Source organism: Colius striatus, chromosome 2 (assembly GCF_028858725.1).
Source record: "Colius striatus isolate bColStr4 chromosome 2, bColStr4.1.hap1, whole genome shotgun sequence".
NCBI lineage: Eukaryota > Metazoa > Chordata > Aves > Coliiformes > Coliidae > Colius > Colius striatus.
In genome coordinates, this window is record NC_084760.1 from 116595625 (window position 1) to 116620578 (window position 24954).

The 24954-nt window shown below is 45.0% G+C and overlaps 1 protein-coding gene across 1 annotated transcript in view; it reads right to left on the minus strand.

Annotated features, from left to right (window-relative positions):
• The window catches only part of SNAP25 (synaptosome associated protein 25), a 62274-nt gene extending 45968 nt beyond the window's left edge, over positions 1 to 16306 (minus strand). Inside the window, exon 1 of the mRNA XM_061990482.1 lies at positions 16223 to 16306. The gene's annotated coding sequence lies outside the window, so the exon portion shown is untranslated. The remainder of the gene's footprint in view (positions 1 to 16222) is intronic.
• Positions 16307 to 24954: the final 8648 nt, after the last annotated feature.

Genomic DNA, 24954 nt, shown 5'->3' on the forward strand with positions numbered 1-24954 from the left:
ACCCAAACTTGTGGCATGAGCAGTTGCTCACAGAGATCTAGGAATGAAAGTGGGTATCTGTCCTCTGACCCTCAGTAGCTATCCACTCCCAGGGTAAGGGCAATCTCTGAACAGGATCAATTCAAAACCTAGACAGGAGACCACAAAACACAAGCCTTTCAGGTAGCCACAAAGTCACCTCCCAGGAAGTGCCTCGGCAGTCTTCTCTGACTGGTAAGTAGCTTCAGACCCTTTGTGGCCCCCTCCAGGGCCACTAAGGAATAGCCCATAGGAACACCCCAAGGCTTAAAAGCAGAAGAGGCACAGAGCTTGTGGAAAGCCAGGGAAAGGAGAACTCGTATGTTAAGCTTTTCCAGCTGTTGTGGTGGGTGATTTCATCCCATGAGAGCCTAAGACTTGAGCAGGTGCTCAGAAGGCACCATAAGGGACCAATTACAGGCATATACTGGGATAGAAGTACAGAATTCAGTAGGACAGCAGTATTAAAATATTATTTCTCCAGCTATTTGGTTTTTTTTATAAAAGATACCTCTTTTTGAGGCATGGCACAGCATTTCCCGTTCCAGACAATACAAATTTCAAGGCCAAACATTTTATGCATAATGCTGTTTACAGAAGAGACAGGAACCTGCATAAGAGTCTGCCAACCACAGCTTCCATATTATCCCAGACATCTGATGCTTCGTCTCCAGAAATTGCTCAGCCATGGAAAGCCCAGTCACTCTTCATCTGCTTCATCTCACCCAAAGATGAGATGTAAACATTTCCCACTTTCACTGCATTCCTGTCCCAAAGTTATGAAAGTCTCGAAAAGCTGTTTTAACATTTCCAAAGCACAAGCAAAAAAACCCCTTTATCCCCTTCTCTCTCCAGTTGTGATTTGAATATCAGTATTTCTTGGCTCTGCAGTCTATAATCAGTCTAAATGTGTTAGGGGGTTTTGGACTAAACAACGGTACCAGTGTCATTCATCAGTACAGACTCTTTGGCAGGAGTTGAACTAGGCTCACGCCAGACACAGAAATAGACACAAGTAAGCAAAGAAAGAGAAAAAACTTGCTATTTTATTATAAATTGGCAATGTACTGATTTTATAAAGTAATCAAATAATGATGAAAAAGCTTACCAAGAAAATGAAAACTCTTCTTACATAAATATAAGCTTTGCAGAAAATGAAACAAAGATCCATTTTCACTGCCTAGGGATCTGAGTACCTTATCACACATTCTGTAGCCATCCTTAGTTAAGCAGCTACTAAAATAAGTGCAATAGGTTATGTTACTTCTGGAGGGAAGTACTCTTTGGTATTGGAATAGACACAAGATGGATAACATTTCTTATTTAAAATACTGAATTGCCACCAGTATTTCACATTCTGGGCTTTCGGATTTACCATATAATTGAAACATCCTCATGTGAGAAATACTAAGTAGTTTAAGCAGTATGGAGACAATTATACAGAGTGAGGTGGTTGAATTCTGAAATAAATTAAGTTCAATAGCATTGATGAAATAGTGATTTTATATTCTTTGCTGGTCTGAATTATTAAGCAAGCAATTTCTCTCTCGGTGACCCTTAGTTAGCACCTACACCAGGATATCATTCAACAAGACACAACAACAGCATAGGTGAATAAACTTTACTGGCAGTTTACTCTAAAATCTAATTCATCACCAACAAAAATAATTGTATCTACTAGAATTCATATTTACATTTTCACATATGTGAAACTGGCAGTACTGCTTTTCATAGTGACAATAAATAGTTGCAACTCCCTTCTTTAAGTTGTCTTTTTTATTGAGCACTAGAGAACCTCCTCCTTCAACAACTTACTTCATTAGTTTGTTGTTAATCTCTATAAAGTTAATTCTTCACATGGTTTTACAATGTGCTTTCCATAAACATGGTACTTGTTCTTTGCTATTTTTCTGAGTTCAAGAACTTCAAGAAAAGTCAGAGATATTTTCAGTAATGGACAACTAAGCTGTCATCTGACCTAGAAATGGAACTTCTTGAATCACAAGTACAAGTGAATGACTTAATTTCCTGTGACATCTGCAGTTACATCTGGACATTTCCCTTTGGTCCATCTGTATTTGGCAGTCCTGCAGTGTATCTAATTCGCTCAAAGAATGCCAGATTGCTGCTGACCCTTCCAAGTCCACATGCATAGGTCTTGTCTCTCTTTGAAGAGAGACAGGTCCTGGCAGTTCTGTTAAGAAATTTTAAATAATGGATCACGTGTGGCTGTCTCAGCTCAAAATAATCCATTCCTGGCTTCAGATGGATGCTTTTTCCATCTCTTGCATCTTGTTTGCTATGTCCCACGTCAGACTGACCACTGGGCCATGACTTTCTGAAAATGAGACTGTCACCCAGGCAACAAAACCTTTTTACATTTCACTGGTTCAAAGCCAGTTTCATGGCTCTTCTCCATAATGCAACATATGGCAGCACAGAAAGGGATTTCCTGAAATTCAGGCTGAATGTTCTTGTTCCAGTATTCCCAGCAACTTGCTTGGAATTTTCCATGTAAGTGTGTGATACCTTATTAGCCTTCCTGCAATTGCTTTTTCGTTCCTTTATTTTAAACATGCAAGACCTGAAGAGCCTGTCACCTTCCTCTAGGAGGTCTTTTAACAATGTTAAAGCATCTGTGAGGCAAGTTAGAATCCAGAAAAGCTAAATCACTGTCCTAGATATTCTTTGCTCAATATGATTCTCTGTGGGCTGCATTTCTTGTGACTGTTGCTATCTCCACAGAGGTGAACATGATAGCTCAGCTGAAGAGCTGTGACCAACTTATATCCAGCTGCAATTCTGCATTTTTAACAGCATCCTCCCAGTGCCTCAAAACAATATTATTTCCCATGCTTCTGCTAAGATTCCTATCAAAAACTGTTGTGGATAAAATTACTGAAACAAATGCTTGCCAAAACATCGTAAGAATATTCATAGACAGCAAATTCTGGTTTTGAAGCAGAAGCTTTTCATTCTTTCCACATCTGTGGCCTGTGCATGCTAAGTAAGGGAGCAGAAAGCCCTCTGTACAAAATGGAAGGAATGCAGCACAGGTTGAGCTCCAAATGTGTGCAAGGAACAGTCTGAAGGTCTGGAAATTATTTTCTGAGAAAAGATTAATCAAATTATTTCAGATGAAGAAGGAGGCAAGAAAAATCAAAATTTGTTATGAGCATTCTCAAAACACAGAAAAATTACTTTCTTTTTTTTACTGTGTAATTGATTTGCTGCAAATTGTTCTCTTGCTTCTTCAACTGAGTCATACCTTGAGAGTATCTCAGTCATGTGATTACTGAGGTGCTGATGAGCCACTTTTCACAGTCTTGGACTTAAAGAACTAATTGAGTAGAGGTGAGTCCAGTCTCCTTTAAATGTATGATGATTCATAGCAAAATTCCTGTTATTCTGAGCTGATGAAGGGTTTGACAGAATAGGCTATATTCCTGCCTTGTATGGACCACTGTACATTTGTGTGCATGTAACTTTCTGCCTAGTTTCTCAATCAGTACATTAAATTGTTATTAACTTTGAGATTTAGGTAGGGATTTTACTGTTGATTCTTTCTGGCATGACCCCCAAGTGCAACCCCTGTTTTCTTATGTGAAGAATGGTGTTCAGTGCTTCCCGAGCTTCTGTCCTGCACTGTGCACTCCAGTTGCACGCTGCACTTCCTGTGGAAAGGAGGAGCAGCTCCATAGCTTGTCTTCTGAGTAATGCAACTATGCATTTTTAAAGTGTTTGCACTTAAGATGTTTGCTTTTTGAATAGGCTCCTTTGTTACTGTGTCCAGAGATTTAGAAAAATGCTTAATTACTGCCAAAAAGACCTTCCTCTTCCTCTTCAAGTGTTTTTAAATCAGTTGTGTTAGGATCTCCACATGGTGCTGATCAGGTTTGCTCTTCTGCTTGCAACGGTACTGTACTGATTTACCCCAGCTAAGCATCTGAGACTAAATAGTCAGTTGAAATTGAAAGCATCCTGTCACTAAAACAACTTCCTTTTGTTGTATCTGTTGTTCTGTTTCTTTCATCTCTGTAGGTTGTCTAATTACTGATATGGTATGTTGGTAGGAGAAGGGCTATCTCTGGCTGGTAGGACCTGCCCATGTCAGGTTATTAGCCATCTCTGGAGGTCTTCAAAACCTGTCTGGTCGTGTTCCTGTGCAACCTGATCTAGGAGGACTTGCTTTGGCAGGGGAGCTGGACTAGATGACCTCCAAAAGTCCCTTCTAACCCCTACCATTCTATGATTCTATGATCCTATTGCTAATAGCCTGTACAAATGTTTCTGTCACATACCTGTAGGACTTTGTGTGTCAGGACACTCCTAGTTCAAGTGCTGGTCTTGCAAAAATGGTCTTGGTTTTTCAGGGTGTCCCATTTTTGCTGAGAACCTGGTATCTGAACATTTTTCTGTATTTTTCTTCTCTTTTTTTTTTTTCCCCTTGCCCTATATATAATTAGCAAAAAGCAGTTTTGTGCTTTCTCTTTACCCACTCACTGAAAGTGAGGATGAGATAGGAAGAAACACTCTTCCTACCCAAGTTAAATATAACTAAAATATTTTGAGGAATACCTATATTAAAGAACTGATTTCTTAGTGTAAGAACTGACATTTTTCTATAATAACATCCTTAAACCTGGATTTTTTCTGACGAAGCTCTCCATTGCTCTGGTAGCTGACCCAGTTAGTGCTGTCCCAGCTCAACAGGCCTGCAGTTAGTTGACCCTGACTGGACACCAGGTGCCTACTAAAGCTGCTCTATAACTCATCTTCTCAGCTAGACAAGGGAGAGAAAATATAACAAAAGGCTTGTGGATCAAGATAAGGACGGGGAGAGAACACCACCAATTACTGAAATGGGGAAAACAGACTTAACTTGGGGAAATTAGTTTAATTTATTACCAATCAAATTAGAGTCAGATCATGAGAAATAAAAACTTAAGTCTTAAAACACCTTCCCCTTAGCCTTCACTTCTTCCCAGGCTTAACTTCACTCCTGAATTCTCTACCTCCTCTCCCTGAGCAGTACAGGGGGACAGGGAATGCAGGTTGTGGTCAGTTCATCACAAGTTGTTTCTGCTGCTCCTTCCTCCTCAGGAAGAGCAGCACCTCCTCTCACATCCTTACCTGCTGTAGTGTGGAGACAGTCCTCCCACAGGAGACAGTTCTTCACAAACTTCTCCAGTGTGAGGCCTTCCCACGGGCTACAATTCTTCACACACTGTTCCAGCATGAGTCCCTTCCATTGTGTGCAGCCCCTCACTGACAGACAGCTCCAGTGTGGATTCCATACAGGGTCACAAGTCTGGCCAGCACTCCTGCTCCACTGTGGGCTCCTGTCTTTCTGTGGGTACACAGGTCCTGCCAGGAGCCTGCTCTAACACAGGCCTCCCATAGGATCACAGCCTCCTTCGGGCATCCAGGTCCTCCCTGGGCTGCAGGTGGTCAGCCTGCCTCACCACATTCTTCACCATGGGCTGCAGAGGAATCTCTGCCCAGGTCCCTGGAACACCTCCTCCACCTCCTTCATCACAGACCTTGGTGTCTGCAGAGTTGTTCCTCTCACGTATTCTCTCTCCTCTCTCTGGATGTAGTTGTGCAGGTGTTTTTATCTCTCCTTCTTAAGTATATTGTCCCAGAGATGCTGTCACCATCACTGATGGGCTTGACCTTGGCCAGCAGTGGCTTCATCTTGCAGCCATCTGGCATTGCCTGTATCAAACATTCTAGCAGCTTCTCACAGAAGCAACTCCTATAGCCTCCCCACTACCAAAGCCTTCAAATGCAAACCCATTGCACAACCACGTTCAATTGAATGCTTACACGAGCTTCCCTGGCATGGCAGCTGCATGCCAGCCCAGGACACAAAGTTCTGTGATACTTTTCTGTAGGTTGTGCCTCTGGACAGCTTGTCCTGAGCAAAGCAGTAAACTATGAGACACGATCTTCAAAATGACTCTGACTTTTTACTTTTCTCTTCCTCACTCTGGCCTATAAAACCATTCATCTGAGCAACTGCTTAGAAGCACGAGTGCCGTGTTGACAAATCTCACCTTGCTGTAGGATCTCGTCCCTTCTAGTGGTACCTTTTTTATAGTCTGCCACATTCGTTCTGTATGAATCTGTGAGGCAGTAATTTAACTCCCCATCTTTTCTGTTTCTAACACACTTGAAAAGAAGTGCCTCTTCTAGTCTTTCTGGCTATAAGAAAAGAGTCTGGGCTCTACCTTGTGATATCACAAACACTGGTTTGCTTTTATTTGCAATGTAAAGTGCTGCAAAGCAAGAGTGTGTCTCAAATACCAGTGACTAGATAGCAGTCATTTATGTTTTGCTCAGCTATTTGTCTCTGAACCAGTAACTATAGGGAATAGTTCTCACAAATACTGACATTCTGTTGTCTTGGTATCTGTATATGCATCTCTAAGACTTCATTGTGGCTAAAGACTGGCTGATTCTTAATTTCCTCCTTTTCTAGCACTGGTGGTAGTTCATAATTTCCCCTTTTTCTATTAACTTGCTGCAACCCTTAAGACCAGCGTAGCCTGAATACATGAACAACATGTATTATCTGCACAACAAAATGTTGTGATGTGTCTGTACTGCCCTTAGGTATCATGCCAAGTTGCAGACCTGCATGCAAATGCCACCCTTCTGCTTCTGTCCCTAGAGTCTGCTCTTCCTCTGCCTAGCAGCAAGACAAAGGAAAAAGTGGAGGACATCCTGCAGTCAGGTCTTTTCCCTTCCCATCTTTGCCTTCAGCTGGCAGTGCAGGGAGCCTGACTCAAGAATCAGTCAGTCCTGGAGTTATGAAGCAGCTAATGTGGCTTTTCTTTGTCACTGGCCTGGCTTTCTTGACAAGAGAGCTGGAGCCAGAAAGATTGGCACTTGAAGACAAATAGCCATCAGAAAACTTGAAGGTAAAGGCAAACACTAGAGTATGAATTTGGGGCATGCTGTCTGCCAGTCAGAAATTCTCTTTCTCAGTCTAAAGCAGTGGCTTGCAAAGCTGTCCTTTAGAGTCTGTGCCCACCAGCCACTACAGGTTTTCTTAGGGAAAGAAGCAGAAGTGAGGCTAATCCAAATGCTTTATGAGATTAGGAGTAAGGGTGCCCCTCTGCACCCCCTCTGTGTTTTAAAATACAGATTGAAAAGAAGGTTGTGTTTGTTAAAGGGATGCAGACACGGACACCAGAAGCAAGACTATTTTATAACCTAACACTTCAGGGCACTTTCAATGTTCTTCTAGCAAAACTTGAGTATTGAAGTTTATGTTTTAAATCTAGGTAATCTTCATTGGCAGGCTGAGAGGGAAAGACCAGCATGGAAGAGAACTAATCAGAAAGTCTATCCTGTCTTTTAACTTTCCTTGTTGTGCCTGGCTTCTGTCTTTTTGTGTGTTTGTTTGTTGGGTTGTGTTTGGTTTGTTTTTCACTGATTTATTTTCTTATCTTTTTTATTCTCTTGCCCTCTTCTTCAGCCTTATTGGTACCGTGGATCATTGTTCAGTTAAGACACAAATAACTCTTCCAAGTCCAGGGTTTGGCCTACCATGTTTGACAATAGTGGAAAGCCTGGTTAAATTTTGAAAGGGTCTCTGACTTTATGTGGGAAGTAGATTGTTTTGAGAAATCAGTTCTAGCTGCAGGTATGAATGGAAGAGCTCTTTGTCTGGAGAATAGATGAGTGTACAATACATTTCTCAGAAATGTCACCACAAATAAAGGCTAGACCACAACAAAAAAAAGTAAAGAAACTGAAATCTGTAAACAGCTCTGGAGTGTCATATTCTGTGCTTGGAGGTCTAATCTCCAGCACAATGGAGTTTGTCCTGGCCATTGGATCACTGTCTTACCTCTTCACCTGCCAAGCTGGGGAATCTTTTAAAAGCTTTGTGCATAATCCCCTAAATGCAAGGAAAGTCTTCCTGGGGGCAGGGAAGGAACAGAAATATAATGGCATCCTGATTGGGAAAGAATGGAGCTTTCAAGTATTTGGTTTCACTGTTCAATTAAAAATCAGATATTGTCATATTCTTCACCATGGGCAATTTTTTGACTCAACTGCTGGAGAAGCAGTCAATAGAAGTCCTACAGCCTTTGGGGTGTTCTGGTATGTAGGGCGTTCAGCTTGCTGATGGGTAACTTCTTTTGGCCTCTCACTCAATGAACCAAGGAGAGGGAAGCACAGGAGTCCTTTTAGCTGACAGTACTGATGTAGCCAGGAGCTAAAAGGTAGCTCTTCATCTCCACTGTACTGCACTGTGTCTTCCTACTCTTTTCCTATTTGGTGCTTTTTGTTCTGAGTGGCCTGTTGCTTGTAATGCCTTCTCTGTCCATACCAGCATAATGAGACCCCTGTCCTGAGTGGGGCTGAAAGGAGTCTTTCCTTCCATTTCTCACTCTTGAGACAGTGGCTTCCCTCAGAGTGTTTGGGGAATATGAGGAGAGCAGAAAGCTGAGGCTGGGTAAGATAAGGTGTGACTGGGAGGAGACCTCAAACTCCAAGAAACAAAAAGGCAGCACAGTTACTGAGGCCTCCAGAGGATGAGAGATGCTGTTAGGTTCTTGTGTCACATGCTACCATCTATCAGACTGCTGAAAACTGTAACACTGAGCGCCCTGGGTACTAATCTGGGAATTTGGGGCACTATGGTAGCTAACACATTTTTTGGTGATGTCTGCAGCTCTCGTGTTTTGTCAGCCTGCTAAAAGTGTACACCAGCTCTTGTTTCTCAAGCTTAGAAAAAGATCTTCAGAGCCTGAAAGTTGCTCCACAAGCAGCTATTTTCTGCTATTTAAAACAATTAATTAAGAAAAATGGAACTAGTTGATGCAATGATTTAAAAATGGCTTGCTGATACTGAAAATTGGAGGCCTGCAGATGGCCCTACTGTTGTATTACAGAAGTGCTCTAGAGCATTTTCAATTATACTTAGTGCATTCCTGGTGCCTGGAGGGTTTTTTCCACTGTCTCTTTCTTGACGTGCTCATCTCTAAAATGAACTAAACTGACAGGCCTCCACCACAGCAAAGAGCCATACAGGTCTTTTTTTTTCCTCCTCTCTTTTATTTTTTTATTATTTAAATAAAAACCTCTTAGGAAAATCAGACCTGAAGAGACTTAATGCCTAAACCAAGTCTAGTCTCTCATGAACACCAACAGCTACATCACACAATCCCCTTCATGAATTGATCAGGTGCCATCTTAAAACCCTTTGCTGCTGTTGGCCTTCCTGTCTCTTACTCCTTTTGTTGATATAATAAAAGACATATCCTTTCAGGAAATGCACAGTTGGGTACTGTATCCCAAGAATATGTCCTTTAATGACAAAAAAACCCTGTAGAACGTACTTCAAAAAATGTAGGCAACCAATACATGTCTCCATACAGCTGAGCAAATAAAACAAATGCTTCTCTGGGGAAAGGGCTGTTTAAAGTCATCCATTAATTCCAATTTAATTGGGCTTGCATACCTTAGTTTGTTTCTTGAGGGCTTTTCACAAACATGAGTGTCACTTAGGTGAATGCTCACCAGAAAAGCAAATGTTTGGCTGAAGTACTCAAATATTCACAAAATGTATCCAGGTTGTATAATCAGCTGTCATGTCTCCAGTTTGGAGCTGGTGCTGTTGAAGAGAGAGAAGGGCTCAGTCCCACTCTCCCCCTGCAGCTTAATGCAGCTCCAGTAAAATGCACAGCTCTGGCAAACTCCCTGTCTTGCGTTGTGCTTGTCCACGAGAGCATGATCAAATGCATGAATGTTTCATCTACCTTCTGGTCTGAGGTGAATGTAATATTAATAATCTGGGTTTCTACAGCACCTTCCAGGCAAGTCTTTTACAAACCTGAAGGGAAGATCATGTGTAATACCCCCATGAATGCTAAGTAAATGCTAATGACCTATGTTGGGAGGAGGTTGCATTTTAGGGGTATCAATTTTAGGTCACCATCCCAGGCAGTAGAGACTGCTGTGCCCAAATACACATAGAAATCTCTTTCCAAAGGTAGAGGATACTTATCCCACATCTGAAGCTGAGGAATGCAAACTAGAAGTTGTTTAACTCTCAGGTTTTCCTTCTGTGGATGGAGGTAATTGAGGCACTTGACAAAGGTTACTTTTATTTAGTGTGTGATACTTGCACTTGAATCCAGATATTCCAGGTGCAGCCCCTGTGCTTTATTCATTAAGCCAAAATATTTGAAGCTAAAGTGACTGTTACTGAGCATCTCTAGTCCAATAAATTGCAATAGCTTTCTGACTGTTTTCTGTAAGAACAAATTATTCCTAAGAGAGGGCTGTGCCTAATAAATAGGGAATAGAATTTTCTCTGCTCACAGTGTCAGTTACACACAAGGACAGTGCTGTTCAGCGCAGGCAGCCGTGAGCTGGGAGAGGCGTGTGTCCGTGTGCACACACGTGATGCAGAGCCACACCAGGCAGGAGCAGCGCTGGGCTGAATCAAACAGCAACTCCCTGATGCCTGCAGAAACGCAGGCTTGTCTAAATGCTTTTGAGGTAAATGCTGAGGTGTCTGAGGATGTGAATGAGGACCAGACTGAACCAAAAAATACTACCATGGAGGGGAGAAAGAAAACTTTAATTTGCATCCAAAGCATAGTGAAGCTAATTTTAGTACCTTTTCTTTTAGAAGATGCTTAAATATGCATGGAAGACTTCTGTTCCTGTTTAAAAAATAAATCAGTGAATCTAACACTATTTTGACAGATCAGCTCTTCTGAAGAAGTCTACTTTTGTTTTGTGACATTTTTAGAGTATCTGGAGGAAATATATTTACCTCTGTAGGGCAGATCAGTGAACTGGCATCTGCACAGTTCCACCGTGAGCTATAATTTCCAGGAGAGAAGGAACCAAAGGAACGATTGGCACATCTTTCAAATAACTGCTTTAGACAAAAGAAAAACTAAATTACTTCTTCTGGTACAACTGTATGGCAACACAGCAATAGAATTCTTCTCCTTCACGTGGAAAGTAATTATAACAAATAAATACATCGCAGCCAACACCACAGCTGTGATGTGATTGGAGCTTTCAGCCCACTCCACACTAGTCTTTTAGTCCCTTCAACAGCCTAGTGACTGTGAAAGCCTTTGGAGATTTGCTGCCCATGACTTTTAGTAAGGGTCTGGTACTGTCAAAATGTGGTGAATGGAAGTGAGCAATGTAAAATCACAAACATGCCCTACCAAGCATTCTGTGGTGCCATTGTTTGTACACTTCCCTGTCAATTGGTAGGTAGCAAATCTTGCATTAATTTCAGAAATCACCTACATGAAGCATCCTTTTGAAATGTCTAGGAGAGCAATTCTAGTTGTTTAGCACTGACCTAGGCTGTGATAACTATCATTTTGCCCACAGATTCTACCCAGAAGCTCTGTCACAATAACTTTTACATATTAAAAGCTCAAGAAAAACTACAATGATAGTATAACACAAATAGCACACACATATAGCACACACAAATATGCCTCTGGGAAAAACTCAGCTTCATTCCTGGGTTTTACACCATGGAAAAAGTTCTGCTAGTGTTTTGTACCAGCAGAGTGCAGCAGAACCCAGCCTAAAATACAGCCATAACGTGCAGTATTCCTCCTCCACTGCCTCATGAGTGCTTACTGTTACTGTTCCCCAGGCAGACTGTGTGAACCTTAGCTGTGAGAATCTGCCACAATGAAAGCAGGCTGGCAAATAATAGGGGGAGGGGGGGGGATGGCATTTCAAGTTAATTTTGTTTATAGAAAAACCTGCTCCTTCTGCAAGTGTACCTATTTCTGTTTTAAAACATGATCCCAGCATGTGAGCTTATCAGCCTGTAGTGTGGCCCAGCACTCAGTTATGCTCATGTGGCCCAACAATAAGTTAAATCTCATTTAGAAAGAAAAATAGAGTATTGCTAGCTCTTAAAAAAAACCCCATTTTATTTTAAGTAGCCAGACAGGAGACAGATTGGTCAGCATTCACTTTCAGCTTGCAAAGGCCAGAACAGCCATGATTAATTACTGAGTATTTCCTTCTTCGCCTCTCTGTGTTATATTAAATTCAGCTTTTTCCAATGAGTAAGATTCCAAAGGGAAGGGAAGGGAAGGGAAGGGAAGGGAAGGGAAGGGAAGGGAAGGGGAAAAGAGCTATAATGCAATGAATGAATTCTCTTTGCAATTACAGATAGTAGTATATTTCAGTATGCACATAAACTGCTAAATGTCCTTTTCGTTACAAGTCCCACAAAATCATGTGGAGGGTATCCTCTTGCACTGCAGGCTGATCAATACAAACACATTGCTGGGAGTGGAGAGCTTTCCATACCCTCCACTTATTTCTATCAGCACTGCCTGGTGAGGTTATTCTGAGCCTCCTGCAAAGTCTACCTCACCAGCAGAAGTATTTTCCATGATTTCAGCTGTCTTTGAATTGGAGTCATTAGAATAATCAAAATCAGAAGTCCAAGCTCACCTCCCTTCACATCAGGGTCCTTATGCTTTGCCCAAGTTTGTGCTTCTTTTCTTACAGTGCTCTTTAACAGCAGTCAAAAGAGGATTGTAGATGAGCACAAAGATGAGGTAAGTGATGAGGATATAGGAAGTGAACACAATGAAAGGAGTAAAGGCAAAGCCAAATTTCCTTCTAAAATAACGGGACAAGTGGTTTGAACGCTTCCTCTAGGCCATTCACATCCATTTTAGAGTCTCACAACATCAACCATGGGGCCATCATAAAGCAGTAAAAAAACCACTTTGGAGCCTATGAAGTTGGCTTGTCTTTGTGCTTGCTGTAAAGTCTTAGAAAACTCAGTGAGATGTGGGACAGCATATTGAAAACTATGATCTGATGAGAGGCAGCTTTTGCTGGTGGGAGTGTGTATCTAAGTGTTTGTGAAGGGAGTAACAAGGGGTGACAGACAGTAACTAGGAATATAATATGTGTATTTTGGAGAAATGCTTGTTGCATTATGATGCAGCAAGCTAAATCTGCAAGGTCAGTAGGGAAGAGAGCCAGAGTTCATTGAAGTTAAGGGCCAAGATCTCATGTAGGGCTCAAAACGAATGAGCTAAAAAGAAACTCTTATTTGACAACTGATGGGCTCAACAAACTATATCCAGCAAGTAGATATGTGAGCCCTGGTGCCTGTTCCAAAGTCCAGTTTCCCAGAGGTAATTGTGATCTGCCTGAGATCAGCATCCTGCTACAGTTCTCCAGCAACGCATTATTCCTCTCTCTGTTCAACACTCTAAAACACTTGAACAAGTCTATTGTTACAGATTGCCTGGCACTTGTCCAGCCTGAAGGTGACTGCATTGGTAGTGGTGGATGAAATCTCACAGATGGAAAAATGCATTCTTCCCAATGAGGGCTGGAAAGTCAGTCTACATTTGTTGTATTTTACCTAGCTTATAACCCGAGAAATATCTGAAAGGATTGTGTGTGTGTATCAATATGTACAGATTAAACTACTGTGCTTATATTACTGTTATAACAGAGAATCAGGAAAAAATACCAGAAAAAGAGGAGCTGAGTAACAAGCCAAGGCAGAGGTCGATCAGTTTCTTTTCTTCCTAGACTTTCTTACATTCCTGACAGAAGAAATCATTAACAAAGTGAGCCCTACACTGTCCTGTATACTTTTGATCTTTCCCTGAGGGTTGCTACATACACAGATGCTGTAGCCTCGTGAGACATAGGCATATTGTTTATACTGACAGGAAAGTATTTTCTTTCTTTACCTTGCTTAGTTAAAGTAGTGCAAGCATTAGGTAGGTACCATGCTTTATTTGCTTTTGCACTTTAATCATGCTATTTGTTGCCATACCTAAAGCATACAGGGACAAATGAGAAAGCTTTCCATTGACCTGAAAAGCAGGTCCCACCTCCAGTGGGACATCTGCAAATGGGAGCCGTGTCACATTAGATGTATTTTGAGGGTTCGGTACTGACTGGATTCTGCTGTTCTGTCTTTCACTGCCACCATGAGCTCAGGAGACAGAGCCTGGTCCTGAGCGTTCTTGGAAATGCCACTTTAATTTTCTAGTTGACTGTAGAAAGTTGAGCTGTATTTATTCAGAGTTGCTATTTAGCTGCATTTTGTTTCGTAACACACTGAGTTTCAGCAACTGCTCTTGACTTCAGAGGCAGCCTCAAGCTCTTGCTATTGCAAATAGAGCCTGCTTGCATCTTCAGTTTGGTCACCTCTGTTGTCTTTTTGGCACTCATCCTAGGTATCAAAGTCTTCAGTGGTCACCTCTTGGCTGACCTCTTCTGTGCTACACAGAAACAACGGAAAAGCGCTGCTGCTTTTTCCTAGATTGGCGTCTTTGCCCATGATGCAGGGAAATGGGGGTCCCAGGAGGGAGTCACTTCCCCAGCTGTAGCCCACTGAAGACTTATCTTGCCCCATCCCTTCTCTTGCTTATCCGCAGGGATGACTGCCCCATACCATCCTCCTGTTATGGTCTATGCCCAGAGCTAGGATGAGGTGGGAGGTATGGGACAGGCATGTCTGTGCGGATGCTGCAGCCAGGGCTGACAGCATCCAGGTATGGGCTGTGGAGGTGCTCTGCCACCCCCGGACTGCGCCACAGACCAGCCCCCCCTTCCCCCCTCCCTTTTCAGCTGAGAATGAAACCAGCAGCAATTATTCAAGCCAAGCACGTAAATCTGGCAGATCCCGCGGCCCTGGTTTGACGCAGCTGCGTAGCACAGTGTCTCGACACGCAGTCCGATCCCCCTCTTCTCCCCTTGCTCATTTGCCCTGCAGGAAGCAGCGAAGTTACCAACTTCGCCAGCAACGAGCCGCACCGAGGGGGCTGGGAAGATCGACGTGCCGGGGAGCGAAAAGGACGATGTGTGCCTTCACCCCCCGTTCCCTGCCCCAGCCTGGCCGTGACGAGGCCGTCCGGGCGATGCGTTACATAAGGGCAGCGGGCTCCGCACCGCTCCGCAGCGCGGCCGCGGAGAGCGGGAGGCGGGGGATGGGGAGGCGTGGAGGCGGACGGGACAGAGCTCAGCCCTCCTCGTCTCGAGCAGCCCCCAGCCCCGGAGCTCCCGGTGTGCTGTGCCCGAGACGCCGGAGGGGTCGGATCGCGGAAGCCTTGAGGGGCCGCCGCTAATCCCTACGGGCAGTGCCCGGTCCCAGAGGGACCCCGAGGCTGGGCGTTACGTAACCCCCCGTTTCCCTCGAACAAATTCCATCACTCTCCGTCCGCGAAAGAGCAGGGAGAGAGGCCAAAGTGCGACTAATTTCGGGAACTAAAACAATTTGGTTTGGGTTTTTTTTTTTTTACTTTAAATATAGATATATATATACACACATTTCCCATTTCGCTGTCGGAGCTCTCGGCGGGGGCCCCCTTACAACCAGAACTGTTTCTGCCTGCGGTCCTGTCCTGCAAGGAGCGAGCATTGCCGCTTTCCAATCGGGAAAGGCGCTTCCCGTACGCCATGGCAGCGTCTGGCCGGGGAGGACAGCCCGGGGGAGGCGCGGAGCCGCAGGGCGCTGCAGCACGGCCGCCTCCGCGGCGCGGCCAGCCCTGCGCGCTGCCGCCGGGAGCGTGCCGCGCCGCCATCCGCGGCCGCGCAGGAGCGGGGAGTGGGGAGCGGGGAGCGGGAGGGCTGCCCCGCGGCTGAGCCCCTCTGCGCCTTGTCTGTCCGCGGCGCTGAAACGCCGAGCGCTGCCCGCGGCGCAGAGCGCTCCGGCCGCTGTCCGCGGTGCTGACAACACCCCCCCTCCGCCTTCTCTCCGCGGTGCTGAAGGGCCGCCGCAGCCCGGCGCGGTGCGGCGCGGGAAGGACGCTGCAGTGCCCCGGGCGGTGCAGCCCAGTCCGGCCGAGCAAGGCAGAGCGTCCGCACACCCATCTTCCCGCTCTGGCGGGAATGGCGCTGGTTCCCCTTCTCCTCCGACCTCCCCCGGGTTTCCCTACTCCTCCGGCCTTCTGCTACCCCCAAGCGAGCCTGGCACGGCGAAGGGGCAGAGCCCAAATCTCTCCCCTGGCTGCAGCCGACGATGAGGCTGGCGGCGAAATTACACGTCTCTTCCTGCCTTCCTCCATCCATGTAGCAGCCCGGAGGATGGAGAGTACAAGCAGAGCGGGTCTCTCTTTAAATATATCCCTTTTTTCATTTGTTTTTCATTAACGCGCCCCTCTCCCTTACACAGCCAGTCCCCTCGGTGGTCTCCCACCCTTACCTGAGTTTCTGGAGCGCTACGCCGGGCCGCAGCTGCAGGGTCGGTGGGTCGGTGCTGCAGCTGGGAGGCAAGGACAGCTGCTGCTGACCTCTCCGGGTCTCCTTCTTCAATGGACCGGGAGCCGTGCCCTCATCAAAGATGGCCGTCCGCTCCTACGTCAGCAGCTTTTAATAGCCCTCCCCGGCGCGGGGGGGGAGGGGGGAGGCGGGAGCGGGAGGGGGGCAGAGCGGGCCGAGCGGGCTTGAGTCATCGCCGCCGCACCGCTCCGCGCATCGCGCACCGCCGCTGGGGCGGCCCCGCCGCCGCTCCGCACCCGCCCTTCCGCGGCCTCCCTGGGCTCGGAGCGGGGCGGTGCGGGGCGTAGCGCCGGCGGGCCGGGGCTGGGGGCTGAGCGCGGCTGCGGGTGAAGCGCCTGGGGAGGGGGGAAGGGGGCCTCCTGCAGCAGCGATTTCCTCCGCCAAAGGGGTGGTCCGAAGAGGGTATCCCTCTGAAGTCCCCGGTACTCCATATATGGCCAATCTACGTGGGCTTCTATTTTTATGTGTGAGTTCTTCCTTCTCTCCCTCTTTTTATTTCTCAGAACATCCTGCCAGGGGTCTGGGTGTGTTAATCTGATTATTCTCCCTCTCCTCCCCCCACCAAGAAAGAGCAGCCAAACACAAGGAAATCCATGGTTAAGAGCATGTGTTGTAACGGATCATTTGAGGGACAGGTTCAAAATAAGAGAGAGAAATTAAAAACAAACAAATGCCTGGGCACATACAGGCATATACACAGCAGAGTGAGCACATCCCACTGCTGCTGAGGAGGGAAACGGTAACTGTGTTCCAGGAAAGAGCCTGGTGTATTTATCATGGGTTAATTAAAATACACATTCAGAGAGTACCTAGTTTGGAGCAAATGGAGCTGTCTCCAGTGTGATTTCTAATAGGAAGGAAACCTTTCATTTCGTACAAAACATCGTGTTTTTGTAAAAATTCTCTCCTAATGGAGATTTTAATGAAGGATGGAGATTGCATCTAAAGTGCGACACTCTCTTTCATAACCTCAGTCATCCCTTCCTTTTCATTCCACAAGCCTTTGTGCATTCATTTATGGAATCATCCAGACCTACAGACAAGCAGCACTGGCTCCCTTTTCCCCATCTGAGCCTCTCTTGTGAGCAGTAACTGCACAGTGGCTGTGTTTAACTCTGACACCCCATGTACAGGCTCTTCTAAACAGCCTGCGGATGACACAGAGTCAAAACATCAGTCCCACGTTATTGATAATTCTGTCCTCGTCATATTTTTTCTTTCTCCTTTTGCCATGGCAAGGAGAACCGGAAGAGAGGGAAGGCTCTGCAGCTGTATTTTGGAACGCATTCATCTTCTGTTATGGTTGTATGGGGGTGGGGGAGGGAAGGGGAGGGGAGGGAGGGAAAGCGCGGGGGAGAAGGAAAGAGAACTGCGGGTGATTCCTCCTCCCCTGCTCTGTAGTTCCCCACAGAAAAACGTGACTGTAGATCGTGCTTTGCAATTCTCACCCTCTCCTACAAAAATATGTCCTTCAGTCTCATTTGAAAAGAAGCAATCAAAAGTTTGCCAAATATACGACACAGGAATTCTCAGGCAAGAGGGGCTCCCTGCTGCATTAGAGTATCTGATGAGCTGTGCACATGAAAACTGCAGGGAAGGAGCGGACCTGTCAGGTATAAGGGCTGTAAACACAGAGTAACAGTATGTTACAGAGAGTAATACTCTGCAGACACCTCCCCCCTCCTCCTTCCCCCCCACCCCATGCCTAGGTAAGGTTTCTAGAGCAGCAGCCTGATTAGGAAATAGATTTAACGTTATAAATGGCAGTTTTGGAAAGCAAACCTTTTCTGGCTAGATCATGTTAATAGTATCCAGCCCTTCAGTTAGGTATGCGCTGCAGATGGCAAGAGGAATCCCAGAGTGAGCCTTGGTCTGAAATCCAGGCTGTCCGTGCACACGCGTTGTGCTTCGCAAGTTCCTAGCACACACAGAAAGTTAAATGCTCAGTCAGACAGCTTGTCTGATAGATGGTTTAGAAATGAAGTATGATTTTCAAGAGAGCAATAGTAGGACTTATTAATAATTCACATTAACGGTAGATAAGGGAAGCGAAAGAGAAATTATAAACTGTTGTTTTCACTAAGCCACCGGCACTGCAAAATGCTGGCTGGGTTTGGATTCAGCCCAGTAACGCCTTTGAGAAGAATTTCAGTCCATTGGATACCAGCAGGGTTGAATTTGGCTTCTCCTATCAAAAGCCTGGGAGGAAAATGCAGCAAAGGCAAAGTAAAATGCAGCGTAACTTTGGGAAAGAAGGATAAAGGATGGCAAAAGGGGGAGGGGGAGGAAGTGGGAGGAGGGTGAAAGGTAGCTTTCCAGTGAGAAAACTGGGTTCAATTTAAGATTCATTTCCAAGCTCTGCTGCAGCAGAAATCATGTATTTTAATAAAACAACAAATGCTGCCCATTAAGCTTAGTAGGAACAACTACCCTTCCTACAGTTATTCTTATGAACGAGGGAAGAAATGCATTCTGTGTTGTTTGGGAATGTGGATGCCTGTGTGGATGCCTGGATGCTGGGGATGGCGGGGGGAGGGCAGCCTTTTGCACCGCAGCACTAACATTTCTGTCACACTAAGTGCTACTAAGCAATTTTAGCTGATTCTCTGTCATCTTCGGAGGATGCTTTTTTTCCCCCTAAAGCACACGATGAGTTTATTGACTCTATCCAATAGTATTTAAACACTCATTTCACACTGTGTACAGGAGAGCTGTGAGAAGTGAAGCCTAAAAATGAAGTAGGAGGAGAGAGATAACCGGAATTTGGTCTAAGAATGATTCAGCTCTCTCCTAATTATCCAGGCAAATATTCAGCAAGCTGAGCAATCAGTACCTGTGGGCACAGCCCATGAATAATGAGACAGGGAACATGCTCTCCTATATGTGAGTGGTGTGATGCAGGTTCCCACGTTACCGACCAGGAGCCGGCGAAGCGCAGAGCAGGCAGAGTGTGCGGCAGGTTAGCAGGGAGGAAACGACAGCCCTCGTTTTGTCCATGATTCAAAGTCTGATTGCGGGCAGTGGAAGCTCTCTGACTGCTCACAGAATCACCTTCACAACACACACACCAGCATGCTGCAAAGCTGGGCTGGGAGGCAGCTAAGCGAGTGAAACGTCAGAATGCTGAGTGGTGCCACCAGCTCCTGGATCTTAATTTCCAGGCTCTCCTGGAGCTCGTAACCGCCTCAGCTCCCTCCACCTTCGTCAGACCTTCCCTCTTTCTTTCGTTTTTTTTTTTGTCAGAGAGGGAAATACCTTGTTTATCCAAGTGCTGTTCATTTATGCCTCAAGTATGTGGCTGGGAAATAAATTGAACTAGGGCAGAGAGAGCATAAAAGGGAGTGGAAAAATGTACCTGCTTTGGCAGTGAGCGTTTCACAGCCTCCCTGACTTCTGCATTTTCCCAAGCTTAGATGCCAAGGCATGCCCTCATCTGTTAAGGGCTGCGTGGTCAGAACAATTTGAGGATTGGGCCCTTTATGCCAAACTCCTAATTATTTTGTGTCATTCACTGCTGTTTATGTAACTACTGAATTATGACCATCAGAAGCACTTGCATCTATGTGCCTCAGGCGGCTTCTGATTAAATTTGAAGGAATAACTAGGCCTAAGCTTCATTTTCTTCCCCTGCATTTTCAGGATCTCTAGATACACAGTTAGGCTGTGGGCTTTTTTAAGGACCTGTCTGTGATAGGGTGCTCCAGTTCAAGCCAAGACAGGATTCCTCTGAGGCTTATGTTCAAAATTAGAGAGATTTAAAATACAATTTTACATAAACCCTCAGAGATGGGTCCACACCGTTTTCCTGATTAGTCTCTTAGATATTCAGAGATAGATCCCCAAAGATGTTTTGGTACCCAGTTCCCAGCTAGCTACTTAAAGGTCAACTAGGACTTAAATATTCAGTGAATCTGCATCTTCGGTGCTGACCCCACCTCTCCCTTGCCTTGGTTGGTGCCTTTCTACAGCTAAACAGTCAGGTTTGACTGCGTCATTTCTAGCAATGTTGGACTTTAACCTCTATTATCTGATGTGTAAAGGAGAAGTCACATTGTAATCGGATCTCTAGGGATTATGATCTGACGTGGAGGTGTGGCTGGTCTGAGGTCTCCAGGAGCCATGCCAGTGGGAGTTTTAGGCCAAGCTCAGCTGCCAGGAGCAGAAGCACAAGGAGGGAGGGAAGGAGAAATAGGACTATGTGCTCTATATTTTATGGAGGAAAGAATATAGACACAGAAGTATCTGTATACCTGAGCCTGAGACAGCAAGTAAGGGTCAAACTCCGTTCTTCATTGAAAACAATCTCTGCTTTAATAAAATAAACCATCATGAGATTTGAAATCTCCTCTTGCACATGTGACCTTAACCAGGGAACCGTTTCAAAAACTCATCTAAAAGCAGAATTGAAGAAAAGACTGAAGTCCCTTGAAGCAGGATGGAGGCTAAATTGAGAAGTGTGAACATGAACCCATGGAGTAAAACAACTTCTGACTCTTGTGCAAACCTAAAGGCACTAGGCATTTCTGTTTGATCTGCAAATACCTAGTGCTCCTTCAGCTGCATTACAGGGCACTGCTGGCACTGACTGGGTAAAGCCTGTTTGGCTAAAGCTGTCACCAGCTAGGAGTTATGTTCAAGCCTGGGAAAGAAGGGAGATGCCAGGCCTTTGGAGCCCAGCTCAGACTGCCTGAGACCATGGGCTGCAGAACCAGACTCTCAAAACTCAGCCAGCTTTGCTTTGACCAAGCAGGTGGCTGGAGCAGGGCCTCCCAAGCTCCTGCCAGCCACAGGAGTCAGCACCTCATGCACACACAGTGCCCCACAAGGCAGTGTCACAGGCATTTTCTGCATGTAGGTAGAAACAACAACAACAAAGACGTGATATCATAGTTTGAAAAATGTAGCTTCAAATTTTCCCTTTTAAGTCTTATTTAAAGTGCCATTGCTGTTACATTTTACAGTGTACCAAGAAAAATCAACAGTTGTTTGGTGCTGCAGTCTCTGCTTCAGTCTCTTTTGCCTAACTTTTCAGTGAACATGAAAACACAGTAGCACACACCAATACATTGGCACCCAATGTAATATATTTGCAGTATTGTATTTGCAATGTAGTATATTTTGGCTATATACTCCATTACATGAGCACAAATGACTGTGCTGGTTTAATTCATGCTTAGAATGAGGTTCTGATTTTGGGGGATATTGCCTGCTTACAGGAAACATAGGCTAGTTAAAACTTCAAGCAGACTTTGAAAACTGAGGTGCAATTCTCTATTTGGAGGCTTTGAAATCAGTGGAGCTGTGATGAGTTCAACAAGCTGGCCTGTGATTTTTACTAATCCACTTGGAGGTGAGGGCATGGCTTGTCCTTCCTTCATGGTTATAATTGCTACCCACGTGTACATGTATTTATTTCACCATTTTTGAATGTGTGAAGTAGTGCAGGTGTACTAACTGCATTTGAGTCCTGCCTGATTTATACCAAGTGAGGTAAATATGAGTTAAAGAAGTAGAAACCCTTGTGAATCCCGAAGCAAAAGGCAAAAAAGGAAAGCAAATCAGGACACTCCTCCTCCTCCCAGAGACTGGTTTCTGTCTAGAAGGTAGACAGCTCTTGGGCTCCCTTTTGGAGTTACTAGGTACAAGGTTGTCACAGCAAACAATGAAAGCCACAGCAGGTGAAGATATCCTGAAGATAGCCTGAAACAGTATGAAAGCTAGAGCTGCCATGTCAGATCGTGCCATCAGGTCAAGTGATTTCCTCTGATATTAGCACATGCGATGTCACTTGTTGGCTCTTTTACAAGGAGAAAGATCAGCCATTTCCTAGGGGAGATGTGTTTCCTACCCCTCACCTGTGAGGCAGCCTAAGCTAGTGCAAACTGGCTGAGTGCTTTTGACCTTCATTTTTAGCAACTGTCCCTGATTTACTCCTTCCTGACCAGGATGGCTTCTGCTGCTCCACCTCTCCCTTCCACAGGTAAAAGGGCACAGTGGGGAATGCCCATCTCTTGCTGTGGAGTTTCCCCTGCACAAACTTTGGCCTGGAGGAATGAGTTTGTAGCACAAAGAAGTGCTGTGAGCGCTGAGTTTGTTCCTCTCCCTTGCTATTTCCTTTCCTTAGAGTGTGTGGGAAGGTGTTGACTGTTAGTAGGTCTAGTTCCTGCTCTTCTTCAAATTGGGTCATAACAATTTACCCTCCTACCTTCTGTAAGGTTGGGGTTTTTTTTCCTTCTCTCTCCCCTTTGATATTATCCTTCTGCAACTCTCCTTCTCCTCCCTTTCTTCCCCTTCCCCCTGTTTCCTCCTTGCACTAAACAGGAGGAAAGTGGGTCACTTCGTAATTGCTCTTCTCTATTTCACAGAAACCCAGAGGCATAAAACAGAACAAACACATAAGTGTCACCGATTCAGGGGAGCTTTAAAGATGTTTTCCTCTTGGCTGTCTCCTGGGCTTGCTTCACCTCCTCTTTTCCCTTTGCTTCCAAACCCCTGATGTAACAACTAGTGTTGCTGTCTCATTGTGTAGTTAGAATTCAAGTTGAGGCTAAGTGACTTGGGATGCTGAAAGTAAGGTTGTTGGATGGCTTTTTTCTCCTGTTTATATTTTTTGGTTCAATGGAATGACAAAATTTGCAAAGGGAGTGGCTTGTACTTAGATATGGAAAGGTGAGAGTGACTGAGTGTTGATGCATTAGTTTGCAATAATCTCAGACACCCATAGAAATGATTCAGAAAAAGAAGTAAAAGCTTCTCCACTTACTAAGTCTTTATCTGGGATCTGTTTGCTACATGGCAGTACCTCAGATCATCCTCAGTTAGACTAAACAACAAGAGATGTGCAGTCCAGCCAAGTACACAAGCATGTGTCTTTCTAAGGTAGGCATGGTCCCAGGGATTCACTTGCCCCCGAGACCTTGCTGTGCCAGGGCTTTCTCAGCCATTTCAGTGAAATGAAATCTCTGCTGCTTTCAGTGAAAAACTTTGTGTTGAGCTGAGTCCCTCTCTGAGGAGAGAGTTGGAGTCTGACTCCAGGTGTGGTGTGTTTCTTGGAGATGCAAAGTTTACAGATCCTAGGACTGTGCTGCTCTCCATTAACAGTTGGTCCAGATTGATTAGCTCTCTTATATATGTCAGTCAGGCTGATGTTCCTTATATGGATCAAAAGTGTCTAGTGCCCATCAGAACAACCTAACTGTACATACTCTTGCTTCAGTTCTCACTGTCCTGTGCAAGAAAGAGTTCTTTTTCCTTGGCATATGTTCTTGCTATTTGCTCTGCAGAGTGGTGGAAGAGACTAAGCTGTAGAAGAAGGGCAGGGACCCGGGTTTTGCCCTTGGCCTGGCTGTTGAACAACTGTTCCATTCTGGAACAAGTCACTTCCACCTTGAAAATTAGTGCTCTGGGCTGAGGTACAAAAGTGTCAGCCTCCCCATGAGCACTGGCTGGCACAGTCTTTGATGGTGTTTTACAGAACATGCTGCACTGAAGCAGCTGCATATTTTTCTCCCCCTATATAAATTTGGGCTGAGTCCATCTCAGCCTCTGTTCCCTTTGCTCCCCTCCCTTCCCCTGCCAAGGCTGTAAATCTTACATCCTTGCCTGTTGTTTACTATGCATCTGCCCAGTGCTCAGCCCCATGGGACTTGGTGCTGCCTCTGTACTTCACCTCTCCAAGGAGAGCCTGGAAAGCCAGCAGGGCAGCTGCCTGGAGAGGAGGTTTCTGGTTGTTAGATGAAGAGAAGATACACACTTTCTGTTCCTTCTGGAGACTAATTTCTGTCACTAAGGGCTCTTGGGAAAGCCTGATGTGTCTGCTTAATCTCTGCCCAATAGATAGGGAACCTACTCAAGGAGGAATAGCAAGTGCTCCTCTGGGCCATGGTACCAACTTTCCATCATATAGATGCACATCTAGTATAATTCAGGTGACTCAAGGAGGCCAGGTTTACTCTGTGCAATAGAAGGACTGAGTTTTAAGATAGATCAGCCAGATATATAGCCTAAGATGTTAACTCCTGTGCTCCTCAGCTTCCTACATAGCAGTAGGTTTAAAATTACTTCTTATGGTATTCCTCAGCCTGGTTGAGGCAAAAAGGAATCTTATGCATCATCAGTCTGACAGGAAGACTGTCTCTGTGGATTTATGGGTCAGTATCTTAATATATCTCTTAAATGAGAGTGAAAACTGTCCTGGTAACTTTAAGAGTTATTTCCTTTTCCCTTCCTCTCTCCAAGTGTTCTGCAAATAATTGATTTTTTTTTTTGCTTTTAATAGAGAAACTTGCTGAAAATTGCAAGAGAAGCTAATCTGTCAAGTCCTCCCTAGCCTCTGAATGTGGAATAGTTTTATGTTGAATGTGGAATAATAAGCATTCAAAATATTCTGAGGAACCAGAGCTCAGCTGAGGAAAACTCTACATCTCTCAACCTAATTCTTGGCCCTGATGTTTTAAGGAGTGGTCTTTCACCTGCCTGTTTCTAAAATATGCACAGTACAGACTCCTTTTGAGTAATTAGTAAGCCTTGGTCTCACATGAGCTAGATGAATGACATGAAACAGAACATGAGGATGGCAGCATACTGCTTCATTGATATTTTTCATGCAAGTACCACACACTTGAGTGTGATAGCACTTGACAACCTGCACTACTG